Consider the following 20,699-nt stretch of genomic DNA (forward strand, 5'->3'; position numbering starts at 1 on the left):
AGTTTGAAGTCAGGGAGTGTGATGCCTCCAGCTTTGTTCTTTTGACTTAGGATTGTCTTGGCAATGTGGGCTCTTTTTTGGTTCTATATGAACTTTAAAGCAGTTTTTTCCAATTCTGTGAAGAAAGTCATTGGTAGCTTAATGGGGATGGCATTGAATCTATAAATTACCTTGGGCAGTATGGCCATTTTCACAATATTGATTCCTCCTATCTATGAGCATGGTATGTTCTTCCATTTGTTTGTGTCCTCTTTTATTTCACTGAGCAGTGGTTTGTAGTTCTCCTTGAAGAGGTCCTTTACATCCCTTGTAAGTTGGATTCCTGGGTATTTTATTCTCTTTGAACATATTGTGAATGGGAGTTCATTCATGATTTAGTTCTGTTTGTCTGTTACTGGTGTATAAGAATGCTTGTGATTTTTGCACATTGATTTTGTATCCTGAGACTTTACTGAAGTTTCTTATCAGCTTAAGGAGATTTTGGGCTGAGACAATGGAGTTTTCTAAATATATAATCATGTCATCTGCAAACAGGGACAATTTGACTTCATCTTTTCCTAACTGAATACCCCTTATTTCTTTCTCTTGCCTGATTGCCCCAGGCAGACTTCCAACACTATGTTGAATAGGTGTGGTGAGAGAGGGCATCCCTGTCTTGTGCCAGTTTTCAAAGGGAATGCTTCCAGATTTTGCCCATTCAGTATAATATTGTCTGTGGGTTTGTCATAAATAGCTCTTATTATTTTGAGATAGGTTCCATCAATACCGAATGTATTGAGAGTTTTTAGCATGAAAGGCTGATGAATTTTGTCAAAGGCCTTTTCTGTACCTATTGAGATAATCCTGTGGTTTTTGTCTTTGGTTCTGTTTATATTCTGGATTTTGTTTATTGATTTGCGTATGTTGAACCAGCCTTGCATCCCAGGGATGAAACCCCCTTGATCATGCTGGATAAGCTTTTTGAAGTGCTGCTGGATTCAGTTTGCCAATATTTTATTGAGGATTTTTGCATCAATGTTCATCAGTGATATTGGTCTAAAATTCTCTTTTTTTGTTGTATCTCTGTCAGACTTTGGTATGAGGATGATGTTAGCCTCATAAAATGAGTTAGGGAGGATTCCCTCATTTTCTATTCGTTGTAATAGTTTCAGAAGGAATGGTACCAGCTCCTCCTTGTATCTCTGGTAGAATTCAGCTGTGAATCCATCTGGTCCTGGACTTTCTTTGGTTGGTAGGCTATTAATTATTGCCTCAATTTCAGAGCCTGCTCTTGGTCTACTCAGGGATTCAACTTCTTCCTGGTTTAGTCTTGGGAGAGCGTAAGTGTCCAGGAAATTATCCATTTCTTCTAGGTTTTTCTAGTTTATTTGCGTAGAGGTGTTTATAGTATTCTCTGATGGTAGTTTGTATTTCTGTGGGGTCAGTGGTGATATCCCCTTTATCATTTTTTATTGCATCTATTTGATTCTTCTCTCTTTTCTTCTTTATTAGTCTTGCTAGCAGTCTATCAATTTTGTTGATCTTTTCAAAAAAACCAGCTCCTTGTTTCATCGATGTTTTGGAGGGTGTTTTGTGTCTCTATCTCCTTCAGTTCTGCTCTGATCTTAGTTATTTCTTGCCTTCTGCTAGCTTTTGAATGTGTTTGCTCTTGCTTCTCTAGTTCTTTTAATTGTGATGTTAGAGTGTCAATTTTAGATCTTTCCTGCTTTCTCTTGTGGGCATTTAGTGCTATAAATTTCCCTCTACACACTGCTTTAAATGTATCCCCGAGACTCTGGTACATTGTATCTTTGTTCTCATTGGTTTCAAAGAACATCTTTATGTCTGCCTTCATTTCGTTATGTACCCAGTAGTCATTCAGGAGCAGGTTGTTCAGTTTCCATGTAGTTGAGCAGTTTTGATTGAGTTTCTTAGTCCTGAGTTCTAGTTTGATTGCACTGTGTTCTGAGAGACAGTTTGTTATAATTTCTGTTCTTTTACATTTGCTGAGGAGTGCTTTACTTCCAACTATGTGGTCAATTTTGGAATAAGTGTAATGTGGTGCTGAGAAGAATGTATATTCTGTTGATTTGGGGTGTAGAGTTCTGTAGATGTCTATTGGGTCTGCTTGGTGCAGAGTTGAGTTCAATTCCTGAATATCCTTGTTAACTTTCTGTCTCATTGATCTGTGTAATGTTGACAGTGGGGTGTTAAAGTCTCCCATTATTATTGTATGGGAGTCTAAGTCTCTTTGTAAGTCTCTAAGGACTTGCTTTATGAATCTGGGTGCTCCTGTATTGGTTGCATATATATTTAGGATAGTTAGCTCTTCCTGATGAATTGATCCTTTTACCATTATGTAGTGGCCTTCTTTGTCTCTTTTGATCTTTGATGGTTTAAAGTCTGTTTTATCAGACACTAGGATTGCAACCCCTGCTTTTTTTTGTTCTCCATTTGCTTGGTAGATCTTCCTCCATCCCTTTATTTTGAGCCTATGTGTGTCTCTGCATGTGAGAAGCGTCTCCTGAATACAGCAAACTGATGGGTCTTGACTCTTTATCCAATTTGCCAGTCTGTGTCTTTTAATTGGACCATTTAGTCCATTTACATTTAAGGTTAATATTGTTATGTGTGAACTTGATCCTGTCATTATCATATTAGCTAGTTATTTTGCTCAGTAGTTGATGCAGTTTCTTCCTAGCATCGACGGACTTTACATTTTGACATGTTTTTGCAATGGCTGGTACCTGTTGTTCCTTTCCATGTTTAGTGATTCCTTCAGGAACTCTTGTAGGGCATGCCTGGTGGTGACAAAATCTCTAAGCATTTACTTGTCTGTAAAGGATTTTATTTCTCCTTCACTTATGAAACTTAGTTTGGCTGCATATGAAATTCTGGGTTGAAAATTCTTTTCTTTAAGAATGTTGAATATTGGCCCCCACTCTCTTCTGGGTTGTAGAGTTTCTGCCGAGAGATCTTCTGTTAGTCTGATGGGCTTCCCTTTTTGTGTAACCTGACCTTTCTGTCTGACTGCCCTTAACATTTTTTCCTTCATTTCAACTTTGGTGAATCTGACAATTATGTGTCTTGGATTTGCTCTTCTCGAGGAGTATCTTTGTGTTGTTCTCTGTATTTCCTGAATTTGGATGTTGGCCTGCCCTACTAGGTTGGGGAAGTTCTCCTGGATGATATCCTGCAGAGTGTTTTCCAACTTGGTTCCATTTTCCTCGTCACTTTCAGGCACACCAATCAGACATAGATTTGGTCTTTTCGCATAATCCCATACTTCTTGGAAGCTTTGTTTATTTCTTTTTACTCTTTTTTCTCCACACTTCTCCTCTCACTTAATTTCATTCATTTGATCTTCAATCGCTGATACTCTTTCTTCCGTTAATTAAGTCAGTTACTGAAGCTTGTGCAGTTGTCACGTAGTTCTCGTGTTATGGTTTTCATCTCTATCAGTTCTTTTAAGGTCTTCTCTGCAGTGATTATTCTAGTTATCCATTCATCCATTCTTTTTTCAAGGTTTTTAGTTTCTTTGCACTGGTTACATAGTTCCTCCTTTAGCTCTGAGATGTTTGATGGACTGAAGCCTTCTTCTCTCAGCTCGTCAGTCATTCTCCATCAAGCTGTGTTCCATTGCTGGCAATGAGCTGCGTTCCTTTGGAGGGTGAGATGCTCTCTGATTTTTTTGAATTTCCAGCTTTTCTGTCCTGCTTTTTCCCCATCTTTGTGGTTTTATCTGCGTTTGGTCTTTGATGATGGTGAGGTACTGATGGGGTTTTGGTGTGGGTGTTCTTGCTGTTTATTAATTTTCCTTCTAACAGTCAGGACCCTCAGCTGCAGGTCTGTTGGAGTTTGCTTGAGGTCCACTCCAGACCCTGTTTGCCTGGGTATCAGCAGTGGAGGCTGCAGAAGATAGAATATTGCTGAACAGCTAGTGTTGCTGTTTGAGTTTTGCTCTGGAAGCTCATCTCAGGGGTGTACCCCGCCGTGTGAGATGTGAGGTGTCAGTCTGCACCTAGTGTGGGATGTCTCCCAGTTAGGCTACTCAGGGGTCAGGGACCCACTGGAGCAGGCAGTCTGTCTGTTCTCAGATCTCAACCTCCATGCTGGGAGATCCACTGCTCTCTTCAAAGCTGTCAGACAGGGGCATTTACCTCTGCCGAGGTTTCTGCTGCTTTTTGTTTAGCTATGCCCTACCCCCAGAGGAGGAGTCTACAGAGGTAGGCTGGCCTTCTTGAGGTGCAGTGGGCTCCACCCAATTGGAGCTTCCTGGCGGCTTTGTTTACCCACTTAAGCCTCAGCAATGGCCGGCACCCCTTCCCCAGCCTGGCTGTCCCCTTGCAGTTAGATCTCAGACTGCTGTGCTAGCAATGAGGGAGGCTCTGTGGGTGTGGAACCCTCCAGGCCAGCTGTGGGATATAATCTCCTGGTGTGCTGTTTGCTAAGACCCTTGGTATAGTGCAGTATTAGGGTGGGAGTTACCCAATTTTCCAGGTGTTGCGTGTCTCAGTTTCCCTTGGCTGGGAAAAGGAATTCCCTTCCCTCTTGTGCTTCCCAGGTGAGGCAATGGCTTGCCCTGCTTCAGCTCTCGCTGGTCGGGGCTGCACCAGCTGACCAGCACCGATTGTCCGGCACTCCCCAGTGAGATGAACCCTGTACCTCAGTTGAAAATGCAGAAATCACCCATCTTCTGTGTCACTCACGCTGGGAGCTGGAGGCTGGACCTGTTCCTATTCAGCCATCTTTGACGCACCCTCCATATATGCTCTATTTTTAGTGGAATCTTTTTATTTTATTTTATTGCTTGTTTAGTCTCCTCTTACACCTTCCTCAATTATGTGTTTTGCAAAGAAAAAAGCAATATTATGCCCATTTTTCTATACCTTTTAAAAATGTCTTGTTTAAAAATTTTAAACAAAATGTAATTTAAATAACATAAAATTCATCTATTTTAAGTGCACAGCTCAATGATTTTTAAATAACTTTTCTGAGTTTTACAATCATTACCATAATCCACTTTAGAACATTTTCATCACCCCAGTATGATCTCTGCTGGGATCAATAGTTAATCCCTGTTCCCATCTCCAGCCCTTGATGACCATTAATCTAATTGTTTTGGATACTTTCACTGTACCCAATTTGTAGACTTTTACCCCTCACCCCCCTTCCCACTCTTTTCCTCAAGTCTCTGTAGATTTGACTATCTTGCTTTTTAAAAATAATATGCAATGGAAATCCCTCCAACTCAAATGAGTAGTCTCTAATTCTTTGCTTTGAATTTCAGCACATTTTTCCAGGGTGTAGATACACAGTATTTTATTCAGTTCTTTCACTATTGATGCTAATCAGTAAATGTGAACATGTTTGCCCTGTTTTAAGACCTTGGATATCTTCTCTGTGCATGTTCATTCATATGCTTTGCCATTTTTTTTCTGTTGGGATATTTGTCTTCTCTATGTCAACTTATAATGGCTCGTATATCATTCATATGAGCCTTTTGCCTATTTCTTGTATTACAATTTTTTACTAGGTCTATTAATTTTTAATTGTATTGTATTATGCTGAGAATGTGACTGAAAAATCTTTACTTAAAAAAAATTCACTAGGATTGTCTTTGTGACCAAGATGACTAATTTGTGTAAACATTACAGGGACATACATTTACTGAAATCCTCCTGTTTCTTTTGAGGTATGTGTAGTTCTTACCATATATTAGCTCACATTTAATGAATTCTATTACTCAATTTTTATCTGACTCAAACCTACTACATCTGTCCATTTCTGACAGAAATATATTGAAGCCTCCCACAGTAATTAACTTTTTATTCTTTGCTATCCTGGCACCTTAGAAAGGTTTGATTTTGTGAGCTACCAGCTATATTGGTTGTTACATACATGTTTATGACAGTTACACAGCCACTTTTCTCACTATCGTATATTAACTGATTCATAATTGTATCCATTTTATCTGACTAGTGTATTTAATGTTATATCCCATTCTGGTTGATACTGTACACCCCTCCTCAGTTCATCCCACTTTCTGTTTGGTTTCCCTGACATGATATCTCTTTGCTTACACTTCATTAAGCTTTTTAAAAATTACTTATTTTCAAACAGTCTATAGCTGGTCTTCTCCCTGACTCCTTGACTACTACTGGAATCTCTTTTAAATTTTATTTTGTCTCACTTTCTCTTCATTACTTAGATTCTGCTTTAATTTCTTTCTTTTTTTTTATTTCCATAGGTTTCTGGGGAACAGGTGGCATTTAGTTATATAAATTCTTTAGTGGTGATTTGTGGGATTTTGGTGAACTCATCATCTGAGCAGTATGCACTGTACCCAATTTGTGGTCTTTTATCCCTCACCCCCTTCCCATCCTTTCCGCCAAGTCCCTAAAATCCATTGTATCATTTTTATGTCTTTGCTTCCTCATAGTTTAGCTCCTACTTATGAGTGAGAACATACGATATTTAGGTTTCCATTCCTGAGTTACTTCACTTAGAAAAATGATCTCCAATTCCATTCAGGTTGCTGAAAATGTCATTATTTCATTCTTTTTTATGGCTAAAGGGTATTCCATGGTGATATCTATGTATGTATGTATGTATGTATGTATGTATGTAACTATCTATCAATCATCATCTATGTATCTCAAAAATTCTGTTTCTATTTCTATATTTTCTTTTTCTTTATTGTTTCTGCTTTGGTCAAGTTTGTGTTCAGTCTGCTAGCCCTCCCCCTTATTAATTTGAAAGTATTTTTAAAAATACTATTTCTGTTACACTTGGATTACATTTACTACTCTTTTCTTTTACCTAATTTCTTTGTTTTTGGTGAGATCATTTAGTAATAATACTAGTAATAACCAATATTTATTGATTTTTTTCTTGATTAGGAAATTTTCTAAAGTGTTTTCCTCAGAGGTAGTACATAGGTGATATATTCTCTGATGTCTTGTACTTCCTAAAATATTTTTCTTTCACCTCAACCTGTAATTAATATATCATTTTCCTGTAGAATTCTTGGACTGTAATCATTTTTTTCAGTGGTTCTGTGAATGCGATTCCACTGGCTATTATTTACTCTGGATTGAAGGTGAGATGTCTGGTACTAGTATGAATTTGATTGGATAATTTATTACATTTACATTGACAGGTAAGGACTTACTACTGCGGTTTTATTACTTCTGGAGTTTCCTCAGAACTGTTATTTTGAACTCTTGATCTGAAAAATCACACATTACTATCTCTTTAGGTTTGATTACTGCGTCGTCGTTTCCCATTTGTGCATGTCATGGCTCCATGTTTTTTTTTTCTCTCTCTCTTTTTTTTAAATATATAAACATATGTCATGCCTTCACATGGAAGTATTAGTTACTCCAGTCTTTATTGTCTGGCTTGGTTTGGTCTTTTACAAGTACACCTGTCTAGAAGTTTTATGCAGATTGACTATTGGGTTCCTTTAGTTCAAGACTGCTGCCTCCTTTTAGGCACTTGATAGGACACTAAGTCCAGGTTTCCTGTGGCCCTCACAAAAGTTTGGAGCACTGCCCATCCCAGATGGGATACTCTGGCTGTGTGAGAAGACTGGCTAGGGATTTGTGTCCAGAGGACCTATGGAGCATGCCTCTTACAGCATGGTGCTGCTGAACAGCATCTCTGATTTGGCATCTCCTTTGACTGACATGAAGAGCAGCCACTGAGTTTCACATGCCGGGAGTTGCTAGCCCCACATCCACTCTTCATTTCTAGTTGCCCTCAGAATTATTCACCCTACAGGCTTGACGCTTTCCATGGATTGAAGCAGGGACCATTTTCCTGTGAAGGAACCCAAGGTCATGGGGAAGCTTGATGTCTGCCTCAAGCTCGCTTTTCCCAGTGAGTCCAGGAGGACTTTTCAATGAAGTGCCTGGAAGTTTGGGCGAGAGGTGTTATGGCTAGAGAGGTCCATTTATCTTACTTTCTGCTCATAGTTTTTCACTTCTCTATGGCCCCTGGGATTGTCACAGACTCAGTTTTGAGTTCTGGACTTTTGCTGGTGATAATTTCGGCACTGGATAGTGGTTGGTGGTTTTCTGTGGAGGAGAGGGAAGCCGGATTGCTTCTACTCCTCTGTTTTCTAGTCATTCTCAGTTTGATTTTAATTTCCCTTTATTAGCTAAGTGATTCTTTCAGCTGGAAAGTCTATGAATTTTTTAAAAAATTTATCTTCCAAGTTCAAGAAGTTACCAAGGCATGCTTAGTTGCACATCTTTTCTCATCAATCCAGCCCTTAGCAAGTCCCTTGAATTTTCAGACTCAGGTATCTTCCTTTCCTTGGGAAATTTTCCTTCTAATATTAGTTTATTTTCTTTTCTTCCATCTGCTCCTATTTTTCCTCTGGAGCTAAGAAAATATTCTTATGTTAGTTCTTCTGCGTTTATTCTTTGATTGTCTTATTTTATTTTTACCTGGTGATTTTCATCTCCTTAATTTGCTCTGTATTTTAAGACAATGTGAGAGTTCTCACACTTAAACTTCTAAGTCACTAATTTGGGCCTCAATAGTGCTTTATCCTTCAACTCATCTGTTGAATTTTTAAATTTGGAAATTGTAACTTTTAGCTCCAGGAGTTCTTTATGCTTCCCTTGAAGAATTCTCAAGTGAATATATTTTTATTCAGATCCTAAGTTATCTTCTCTAGCAGTTCTGTATCACAGGATATCTATTCTGATTATTTTTCTGGATCAACTCTAGCTTTTCAGGCCCTTTAGCTTAGTTGACATTTTTTCTTGGACTTGCTGGGCTGAGGTTTGTCAAATACAGTATTGTAAACAGCAAGAACCTTACTTGAGTGTCTGCATTACTGGTGCATATTGTGTAGGTTTTCAGGCCCTGTTAAGTTGCAGATACTATTCCTTGATCTCTGCTTTTACTGCTGTCTCCTCATTTCAGGGTTAGCCTTTCCATCTCCTGGCCTTCTGCAGTCAGAGAAACCTACCATACTTCTCGGAGGCATCTGATCTCTGAGAATCAGTTTAATCCCAGGACCGTAACTTTTTGTCTTTGGTTCTGAGCTCTGAAGCTATTTTTCAGGTGCTTTTCTAAGTACAGGGAATAAAGTTTCTTATGAATTCTTTCTGCTGTGGTGACAAAGGAGTTGAGATCTTATTTGAGCCAAGCTATGTTTAAGTCTCTGCAGGCCAGAGACACAGGTAGACATGATTTCAGACTGGGTCTGAAGAGATGTAAATATAGCATCATTATTTATGGAACATAAACTAATTGCTCCATGTGCTCTAAACATACATCTCTAAATGATGTAGAATTGGGAAGAGACGGAAAGGAGCCACTGTCATGACGTCCTGCATTCTTTCTCGCTTGTCTGTTCAGATCCAAATAGATTTTGATCTAAATCTTTGTTTTGAGTGGGTTTTCAAAGCAGCCTGTAACTCACAAAGTAACTGTTTCTCTGGATAATAGCAACACAACTGCTAAAGTCATGGGTTCTCCATGTCTTTAATGCATTTATCTGGGAATGACTTTGCACATGGATTACAATGCCTATTAAGATTCATAGGACTGTCCATCTAATCTACCAGACAGTGGCCTGTAGTTTCCTCCTACTATGACAAACTTTTTTTTTCACCTGTAGGGCAAAACATTATAAATGTAGCTTATTATAGGGGCTCTGGCAGATACTTAAAAACAAGTACATCACAAACCCTCTGTAAGTCTTTGATCTTTAAAAGTGTCTTTATCCTAAATGACTGAGCACTATGAAAAATTGATATTTCAAAAAGGCTTTTCTATCTGCTAAAACATCTGATTGTTAGAAAGAGACATTTCAAAAAAATAATAACTTCAGAAATCCTGATTGGGTCTTAAATCCCTTCACTACAGAATTTGAAGGAACATTAAAGATCCTTAGTCCAATTTCTCATTAATGCCAAGTGGTTAGTTGGTTTCTACCTTAATTCCCTGGAGAGGCTAATTTAATACCCCATGGGTAGTCAATCCATTTATTGGAAAACTCTGACTGTTAGAAAGGTCTTGGTATATTGAAGTTGAATCTATCTCTTTGCAAACTATAACCGTTGATTCCAGTTCTACCTTTGGAACATCTATTTTGCAGAAGAACATTATTCTTATAAAAGCAAGATTTTATCATCGGGAGAAAAGCATATGTACTTGCAGAGTTTTCTAAGAAGGTATATGTGCTTAAATGCTATTATTATTTGGAAGCTTAAATGCTATTTTGACCTTTCATGTAATTTTAATTTGGAATATTCTGAATTAACTGGGTGAGATAGGCATATAGAGTTGACCCTTGAACAAAGCAGGTTGAAAATCCATGTATAACTTTTGATTCCCCAAAAACTTAACTTCTAATACATACTGTTGACTGAAAGCCTTATCAATAACATAAACAGTTGACTAACACATATTTTTATATGTGTTATATACTGTACTCTTACAGTAAAGTAAGCTAAATAAAAGAGTTATTGAGAAAATTATAAGAGAAAATATATTTACTATTCTTAAGTGAAAATGGATTATCATAAAGACCTTCATCTTTGTTGTCCTCACATTGAGTAGACTGAAGAAGAGAAGGAAGAGGCGGGGTTGGTCTTGCTGTCTTAGGGGTGACAGAGGAGGAAGAAAATCCATGTATAACTGCATCTGTGCAATTCAAAACTGTGTTGTTCAAGTGTCAACTGAATATTGATCTAATCTTATGACATTTAATTATGAAACTTGGGATTTTAGTACTGGAAGTAACTTTACATATATACAACCTAGCACAGTAAACTTTTTTTTTTTTTTTTTTTTTTTTTGAAACCGAGTCTTGCTCTTTTGCCCAGGCTGGAGTGCAGCGCATAATCTCCGCTCACTGCAAGTTCCGCCTCCCGGGTTCACGCCATTCTCCTGCCTCACCCTCCCCAGTAGCTGAAACTACAGGTGCCCACCACCAGGCCAGGCTAATGTTTTATATTTTAGTGGAGACAGGGTTTTACCGTGTTAGCTAGGATGGTCTCGATCTCCTGACATCGTGATCCGCCCGCCTCGGCCTCCCAAAGTGCTAGGATTACAGGCACCAGCCACCGCATCCGGCCAACATTTTTTCTTTTTTTTTTTTCTTCTAAACCTAGGAGGTTACTGAAGTCCAAATAAATCAAATTTCTTTAAAAAGTCAATGCCATTCCTGCCTAAAATTCAAACCTCCTCACCTCTCATGTAACAGTTTTAAAACCTACTACACAATAACTAGAGATTAAAGAAGGATTCAATGGATGCTAAAAGGTAGATAACAAAGAATACTGAAATGATTTATAAGTGTCAGAGACTAACATAGACAGATTTGAGATGCAGAAGAAACAATAAATATCATTATGGAAGACCAACTAGTTACTTACCGCCACCTACTTTAGTACTTTAAAAATAAGTCCATTCATAATAAACCCTATCTCTAAGAAATTTGCAAACTTCTTATAGAGATAAAACCTAAGTAATTACTTAGTACTCAGTACTGTCTAGATCTAGCCTAATATGAAAACTAATAAAAAAAATAATCTTTCAAAATTCACCATCGGTTGAAAACTAATTATAGTGTTAAAATTACTGAGCTGCTGAGTTATTAATTTTTTTGACAAGAAAGAAAATCTAATGCTAAAAGTTAAAAATAACATAAAAATTCTGTTACTAAAGAATAGGTAAGAGAAAGTTTTTAATGTAAATACATCTTAATTAATGATTCCAGATGGCATGTGACCATATCATTAAAGGAATTCACCTGTTGAATTATTTATGGATAAAAAAACCAGGAAGAATGATAAAAAGGACTCCAAAGGAGACTGGAGAGTATAAGAAAGATAAAACATTTCTTCTTTTGCTTGTTGAAGTGCTAAAGGAAGATGATTCAGAATCAGTTTTCCTTGGTGGAGATGTTATTCTTTTTAAGATGCTTATGAGATCACTTTCCTGCTGGGTGGTTGGATATGCATGCAAGGAAACCCTCATCACTTCAACACCGTTGTGCTTTATGAGGAACCGAGAAGTATTTCTCATCTACCTGCCACATATGGTGGCATGCAGTAATATAGACACAAGACTATTAAAATGGAAACACACAGCAGACTTTGACTAAAACAATTCTTTATTTTTATTATTTATGCCATTGTTGCAGGATACAACCATCTCTGAATTACTACTCCTTGGGGGCTGGACCCGTGTTTTTTCTTTGTGTTATACTACAACATTGAGATGAAACCATAGTTTATTTTCTTTCTCCTTCTTTCCTTAAAGCTTTTGAAGAAACTCTGGCCTGGCAGTTCAGCTTTTATTGAACAAAACTAAAAGAAATCAAAATGAGCAAAATACACGTGTGTGGTATCACCCCACATGGTACATAAACAACCTTGCTCCCTTAGTGAATGTAATATTTTAACTATCAAGAGGTAACCAATTGCAAGACTATTTCTCAGTTATACTAGTGGGTATAAAAATACCATGTGATTTCATTTCATCAATACACTGGGCAAAGAAGAATTATTGTTTCTTTTACTTGGTGGCTCTGGTGAGTCCTCAGGAAGTGTAGTTGAAAAATCAATTTTCCAGACTGAAGTCTTGGCTGGTCACAGTTCAGGGATTAGAGAAATCCAATTTGAAGAAAATATTGGTCTGCCTGAAGGCTCCCTTATAGCTTATCTTTTTGAAGTGCTAAGATGGCTTCCCTTCTGGGTGAATATACAAGCCAAGATTTTCATCTGTTAATGTAGAACTTCCTCCTTGCTGCTTATGTAATAGGTGCTCAAGACTTCTGGATTTTTACCTTCATTCAGAAACAAAAGGTATCTGCACATCACTAGAGGGTTTAAATGTGTACCAATTGCCATTTAGGTCCTGCTAAGGCCTACTAATATGGTGTTATTTGAAGAACCTTGGTCTAAAGGACATGTTTTCTATCCACTTATATAGGAAGACTAATTTCCATCCTTTTAGTGTAATACTTGATCATAAATAAGCCTCGGTAACACTAAATTCAGTGATGGGGTCAAGAGTAAGGTCAAGTTGTTAGTTTTGATGACTGTATATCAAAATCTTTAATTTAATATTTAGGAGGAGTATACTTCACAGAGGTTTCTGTAGGTAACTGTGCCTGGAGGAAACCAGTTGACCCCAACAGAACCTACACTCTGAATGTAAATTATAAGTAACTTACTCTTTATATAAGCTGTGCTGCCCTTGCAAAGTAACTAAAAATTGCTCAGTTTCTCTCCCGAATAAACAGAGCTCCTAATAGTGGCATACCCAGGCCTGTCTGTATCTTTATACTATAACTTTATACTATACTTTATGCTGTACTGTTAGCACCTAATGGCTGACAGAAGTTGCTCAATAATTAAAAATGTATCTCAGCATTAGTACTGTAAACACTTAGCACATAATTGATGAGCTTTTTAAAATTTTCTTTGCATGTACTACATCTCAGGGGAACAACTGGTTTACAGTCTTACCATGGGACACTATGCTGCAAGAACCACATTAAGAATCAATGTGTGGGAAACACAGTTGCATCTTAGTACAGGTTTTTCTCATAACTATGAGTTAGTTTTACAGATCTGGGTGTTGGAACTAACACTGATCTACTTTTAATTCAATATCCCTACTGCCTCAGGTGAAGGGAAAAGTTATTAGCCACATATAATCAAGACAGTATCAGGTCTTTCTTTTTTCGTCCAATCTGGATGCTACACTGTCCTGTCTTGCCTGATCTGCATTGTGACTGTTACGAGGTCTAGAACAGACCAAACACTTCTTGATTTTTACTCACTCTCTGCCAATTGCTGTGATTTTTTTGTTTCTTACCCCCAAATGCTTGACTTAATCTTTAAATAATTTGATGTTTTCATCACACCATTCAATTTGAAGCCCTCTTTTTTTGATACTGGAGGAATTTGGGTGAAGCAGGAATTATGGTTGTGGCTGTGTAGCAACTTCGGGAATACACTTCTAGGAGCTGTCAACATGACTGCATGGGAAAGAATTTCATAGTTTGCCATGGTTTTAGCAGGGAATGTGAATATTTTCTGGGCTAAGTGCTCTCTAGAAGGTTTACTTCCATTACTCAAGCAGTGAACCTTTTCTTTACATTGCTCTCACCTGTCTCTTTACATTGCTCTTTATATTGCTCTTACCTGTCTCTCACCATTGCACCTCTAAAGAAGAAAGGATTCTAAAGAAGAAATTGTTCCTGGGACTGTGGATAAAATAGATATGTAGCAGATTGTTTAATTTCTCCATATCTATATGCCCAGTTTGCATGTGTGTATTCTTATATATGCACACTGCCTATAATCTAAAGTTTAAGACAAAATCAATAATCATCATGAATCTGCTATAGAACTGGACGTGACACTGTGGTCCTCGGTGCCTCGGTGTTCCATAAAGTGTTTTGCTCAAGAGTAGTGGCAATTTCTGAGATTTTCCAGGTGGGAGCCTTTCAGAACTTTGTCTTCTGGACTGTAATATTCATTGCCTCCCATGCCTTTGGCCTCTCACTGTTATGGGTTTTTCTCTGCTCCTGCCTCTGTTGTCCACTGCTGGAAAATCATCAGAGCCCAGTCCTCATCTCATCAGCAATTATTTTTCCTGTAGCAATGCCTAGAGAAATTTTAGGCACTCCGGGGCTACGGAATTTTTCCGGAATCTCAGATTCAAAAGAGATCACCTGGGATCTTTGTAGCCCCTTATACAGGAGCTTTAGGAGTCTCTCTTGACCTGACCAACATCTTGCTTCTCAAGAATACGTTGGGGCATTCCTTCTCCAAAGAAGCATCCTGTATTCCTCAGAGTCTGACAAGGCACATCAATTTTTTTGGTCATGGATCACTGCGTAGAAAACATCAAGTCACCTGGACGTTCATTGACGAATACTGATATTTCTCCTGTTTCATGAAGCTGTGTTTATAGGAACCCATACAGTTATAGTATTTACCCTGCTTCTAATTTTCTGGAATACTTTGTTCCATACCAGACTACTCAAGGACACACAGCTGGCTATTAGAAAGTAAGAACTGGAACCCAGCTCTCTGTCAGTTCACAGCAAATATGGCTCTGGCTGTGCTGGCAACAAAACGTATTTAATATATAGACATACATTATACCCTTAGGATATATGAGTCATAAAGCAGGAAAATGACAGAAAGCATCTGGTTTATTATGGCTATTTATTGTTCAGTTTCACTGAGGATTTTTAGTTTTTGAAAGAGAGAGGTGTTGTAGAGAATCCACAATGAAGAGATAATTTTGTTTTGTGTTTTGTGTTTTGATTGAGCTGAAATATTCATCTACCTTGATTTTTAGCTCAAAAGCTCCTAAAATGATCAGCAGCTGTTCATTCAAGAGTGTACTACCTGTCTGAATACGGAACAAAGTATATTTGTCTTTGAAATTTCACAAAGGTAACAGGAGAAACGATTGCTTCTTTGTGGCGAAACAAACCTACACTGGCATGAGAAATCTGATCTGTACAGCTTGTTGAGTTTTCTTAATAATCAATACATTTCATTACATGAATGATGTGGCTTCTGCAATCCACTATGTAAATTGTTCTTATCTCTGACCAATTTTACCATAATGCTTTGTAGGTACTGATATTGACTTTAAACTTGCTTTTAAAAATAGAGAAAATACTAGTATGATAAATGCAGTGTGATAGAAAATAAATATAACTGAAGCCTTTTCATCCCGTGTCTCAGCCAGTACGAAAAATATTGGCTGAGAGGAAAGTTAATTTTGTTTAAATACCTGATAAGTAGTACAAGAATTGTTTAATACTGCAGTGTCTCTTTTAAAAATGAGTACAGTGTTCTGTGCAATCACAAATTTCTAAACTATTGAATGTTGCAGATAGGAGTTGCCAAACTACAGCCAAAGGGTCAAATCTAATCCAATGCTTATTTTTGTAAATAAAGTTTTATTGTAATACAGCCACATTCATGCATTTATGTATTGTCTGTGGCTGTTATCACGCTACGGGGGCAGAGTTAAGTAGCTGCAGCACAGACTGTGTGACACATAAAGTCTAACATATTTATCATCTGGCCCTTTACAGGAAAAGTTTACTGATTCCTGGTATAGAATAGTAATTTTTATATTGTTCCTTCATTGATATTAATATTATTTTACCTACCCATTCTCTTAACCATCCTCTTTTCTTTAAATGGTTAAATTATTCCCTAAATAGAACTGACTTTTTAAGTATGTGTGCCTATGAATGTAAATATTCAAAGACTGAACATATGCCTATTAATTTTTTTGTGTTCTTTTGATTAAAAATATAGGTCTACATAATTACAATAAAGCACATGCTTTTTTTACTAATTGGAGTAAGTAAAAACATGGATAGTTAAGGATTGATTTTACTAGATTTTAGACAAAAATCTTATGAGTAATTAAAAATATACCTCGTGGTATATTCTGTGTTTCTTGAGAACCAGTGAGGTTAGTGGTTAGCTTAAAGTCACAGAGCAGTCAAAATTGATACAAGCATAGTATTGCCTGAGTCACCAAGCAACTGTGACTTCCTTCATTTGTTCTCTGCAGAGTTAGACATGGTGTCTTCTGTTATGACTGTGAGGATGCTGTATAAAATGCATCTCAGAAATCTTGGCAGGTTTAGCCTGTTCTCACTCATAGGTGGGAATCGAACAATGAGAACACTTGGACACAGTGTGGGGAACATCACACACCGGGGCCTGTCGTGAGGTGGGGAGGAGGGGGAGGGATAGCATTAGGAGATATACCTAATGTAAATGACGAGTTATTGGGTGCAGCACACCAACATGGCATATGTAACAAACCTGCACGTTGTGCGCATGTACCGCAGAACTTAAAGTACAATAAAAAAAAGAAAAAAGAAATATTGGCAGGTTTATTTAGAATGTTAGGTTTTTGGAGGTTTCTGGAACAGGTTCAGTGTTCACTTTGCAGCACTCTCTGCTAGGCCAGCAAGATTTAGTGGACACTTGTTGAAATAATTGTTTGCCAGGGATGTTTACATTAGTGATTGGATATTTATGGTACATGTTGAATATCTACTCACTTTCTATTTGCCAATAAATTTTGAGTGTAACCAATATATTGGGTCTGTAGGTGTCACATTTCCCAGACAGCATCAAAGTATGTCTGAAAATAAAATAACAGCAATGTTGTCCCAAATTGAAGGCCTTTTTGTGACTAATATTTATTTATTAATGGATGATAACTTGTATTACATTTTAAGACCCTGGTTAGTTATGCAATGATTGTATATGAACAGGAAGTATAGTTTAAAATCTGAAAGTTAAGTTTAAACTTTATAATTCTGAAACTCTAGATCTAATATATTCATTGTTCTATTTTGAGAGGATTAAATATTTCAATCCTCTAAAATAATTTTATGCATTTAATCTTTACTAAAAGCAGCAACACTTTTTTTCTGTAAATGTGTGTAAAAAATTAGAGAAATACATACTGATTTAGGTATGCCTAAACTGATTTAGAATGCCCAATATATATTATACCTTTATGATTGAGGACTGTTAAAAATGAAAACAAAGTTGGAGAAAGCAGCAGAAAATATTGGAGGGGAGGATATAAATAAAAGCTTATAGCAATAATATAAACTACAACCCTGTTTTCTAATTTGGTAAATCTTGGTAATTCTTTGTGTCCTTTACTCTCAGTGCATCTTACACCAGATTAGATACATTTCCGGTGTTCAGTAGCCAAATGTGGCTAATAGCTGCCATGTTAGGCAGCGTGTCTCTAGACTAATCATCCTAATTACTGTGTGGCGTTAATTCTATAAATATTTAATCTCTTTTGATTGGCAATTAGGATGTTTTCAATTATTTTGCCATGATAAATGCTGCTTTGCTGAACTTTCTTATACATGTGTCATAAGTATGTGGAAGAATCTTCCACACTGTATTCATATTAGTGGATTTACTGGGTTAAGGGGATACTTAATTTCAACTTTACTGGAGAGGCATCACAATGCTCTCCAATTTGGAGCAATTTCCATTAATTTGGGAGTTCCCATGGCTCAACATCTATGCCCAAGTGTATTCTTACACTTTAAAATACTCTGAGCCTGATGGATGTGAAACATTATCCCATTGTGATTTTAAAATTTTATATAGTCATGATTAACAGTGAAGCCAAGCATCTTTGCATTTACTTTCTGACTGCCCAGGTTTCTTCTGTGAATTATCTGTTCTTACATTTTGGCTAATATTTATTGGCTTGTTTATTTTCCACTTTTTGATTTATGTAAGTTTTTAAAATGTTCAGGATGTTAATATTTCATCTCAAGAATTGCAAATCTCTTCTTCCAGCCTGAACCTTGTCATTTTCTAGTGTGTGTGTGTGTGTGTGTGTGTGTGTGTATGTGTGTGTATGTGTGTGTTGTTAAGTAGTTTTAAATGTAATAAAGCTAAATGGATCAGTAGTTTCCCCAATGGGGTATGTTTATGCATCTTGTTTAATAGTGTTCTGCCTCGGTTTCTTATGTTTTTGTCTAAGATTTAAGTTTTTCTTTTTCTACATTTGCATATTTGATACATCTGGATTTAAAGTGTATATGTACACTGTATGATAGAGATCTGATGAATTATTTTTCAAAGGGTCATGTAATTATTTTCCAAAGTGATGATGGTTCATTTATTTTCCAAAAAAAAAAATCAGTTGGTCTTCATGATTTATTGAAAATTACATCCTTTCTCTGCTGATCTATCATATATCAAACTTCCATGTATATACAGTCTCTTTCTGGGCTCTTCATTCCTTTCTATTTTTGTCCAGTCATAATGAATGTAACTTGATTATAAATACTGAGACCTGGTAGATTAAAGTCTTTCACCCTCTTCTTTGGTAGTCTTGACTAGTGTTGGTCCTTTAGTTGTCCATCAAGTTCTATGAAAAGTTTATTAGAATTTTCATTGTAATTATGCTAAGTTGATATATTCATTTCGGTACAACTGATATTTTAATGATATAGTGACATTATAGTTTATGACTATGGTGTATATCACTAACATCAGTGAAAATGTGTTGCAAATAGATTTTATAGTTTTCTCTTAATAAGGGTCTTAGAAACATTTTACTAAATTTATTCTTACTACTTTTTTTGATTATTATAAATAAGTATATTTACATATATTTAAAATTACTTTTTTTTTTTCTTCTTTGAGATGGAGTCTTGCTCTGTCGCCTAGGCTGGAGTGCAGTGACTCCATCTTGGCTCACTGAGAGCTCTGCCTCCTGGGTTCACGCCGTTCTTCTGCCTCAGCCTCCTGAGTAGCTGGGACTACAGGCACCTGCCACCACACCCAGCCAATTTTTTGTATTTTCAGTAGAGACAGGGTTTCACCATGTTAGCCAGGATTGTCTCAATCTCCTGACCTTGTGATCCGCCCTCCTCGGCCTCCCAGAGTGCTGGGATTACAGGCATCAGCCACTGTGCCTGTCTTAAAATTGCATTTTCTACATGGGTATAAAGAAGTGATATTCTAATCTTTACTTCCATGATAACATACTTTTCTCAGTAATTGATAAAGAAGCAGACATATCATTAACATGTATATATATGCTTTAACATGAAACAGATTCATCTGAATGTATGTTGAACCCTACTTCTAACAATTAGAGATTATATTCTTCCTGGGTAAATATAGGAAGTTCACAAAAATGATCTATTTTTTACTTCACCAACTTTCTTTTCAATTTACATTCAATCTTTTAACTCATATGTTTGATTTTGTGATGATTTTATTTTTATTTATATAAATCTATTTTTCTTTTTAAGATTTCCTAGTATTTTAAAATACTGTTTTGTGTCATTCTAGTGTTTCTGATTTCATCATTTATTATTTTAAATGTTCTTATTTTATATTATTTATAAGCCTTTTGGTTATTGTTTCTGGTTATTCTTATTGGTGAATTTTACCTCATATATTTTACGTGTTTCATTGTGATACCGTGTCTGTCTGGTGGCTTTACTTGTGGAAATATTGTAGGGCTTGGTTTGATGATTTATCTTTGAGAGGAGGTTTGGATTTGTTTCTGCCAGACATGCAGAGGTATTACCAACCCGACCCTGCTTTAAGCCAATTTGGGGTTTCGAGCATCATCCAGATGGTGTAAATTCGTACCCAGTCTCTTGGGAGAGAACTATAGCTACGAATTTTCATGGGACACTTTTCCCCTCCCATAAGACAGGCTCAGTAAATATTTCCAGCTCATCCCCTTTTGGTGGCAGCAATTCATTTTTAAACCAAGGTTTCATTCTGTAGAATATCCAAAACTTATGTATTGGTTGCACTTTCAACCCTCAACTTGCATGGACTTTGTCCTTTGTGGTTTGTATGGTGAGAAACCCCGTCTTTGCTGCCGACATTGTCAGACATTCTCACAGCAGCTATAGTTTCCAGCATCAGCTTATCACTCTAGTTTCCTGCTCCTCCTTTGCTTTTGGTACATGGACATTTCTCTTGTAGCCCTGCAAATATGTCTGTATGTTTAAAAGAATGTTTACCATACTTTATCAGTCTTATTAAATGATCTAGCTCCCACCAACCAAATTCCTGAAAATGAATACAAATTTGCAACCCTGTCAGTAACATACCGGAATTTTCATGGGAGATTTTTCCCCACTGAGAAGAATCTGATTCCTTTAGCACAACAGTCTG

Source organism: Chlorocebus sabaeus, chromosome 15 (assembly GCF_047675955.1).
Source record: "Chlorocebus sabaeus isolate Y175 chromosome 15, mChlSab1.0.hap1, whole genome shotgun sequence".
Taxonomy (NCBI): domain Eukaryota; kingdom Metazoa; phylum Chordata; class Mammalia; order Primates; family Cercopithecidae; genus Chlorocebus; species Chlorocebus sabaeus.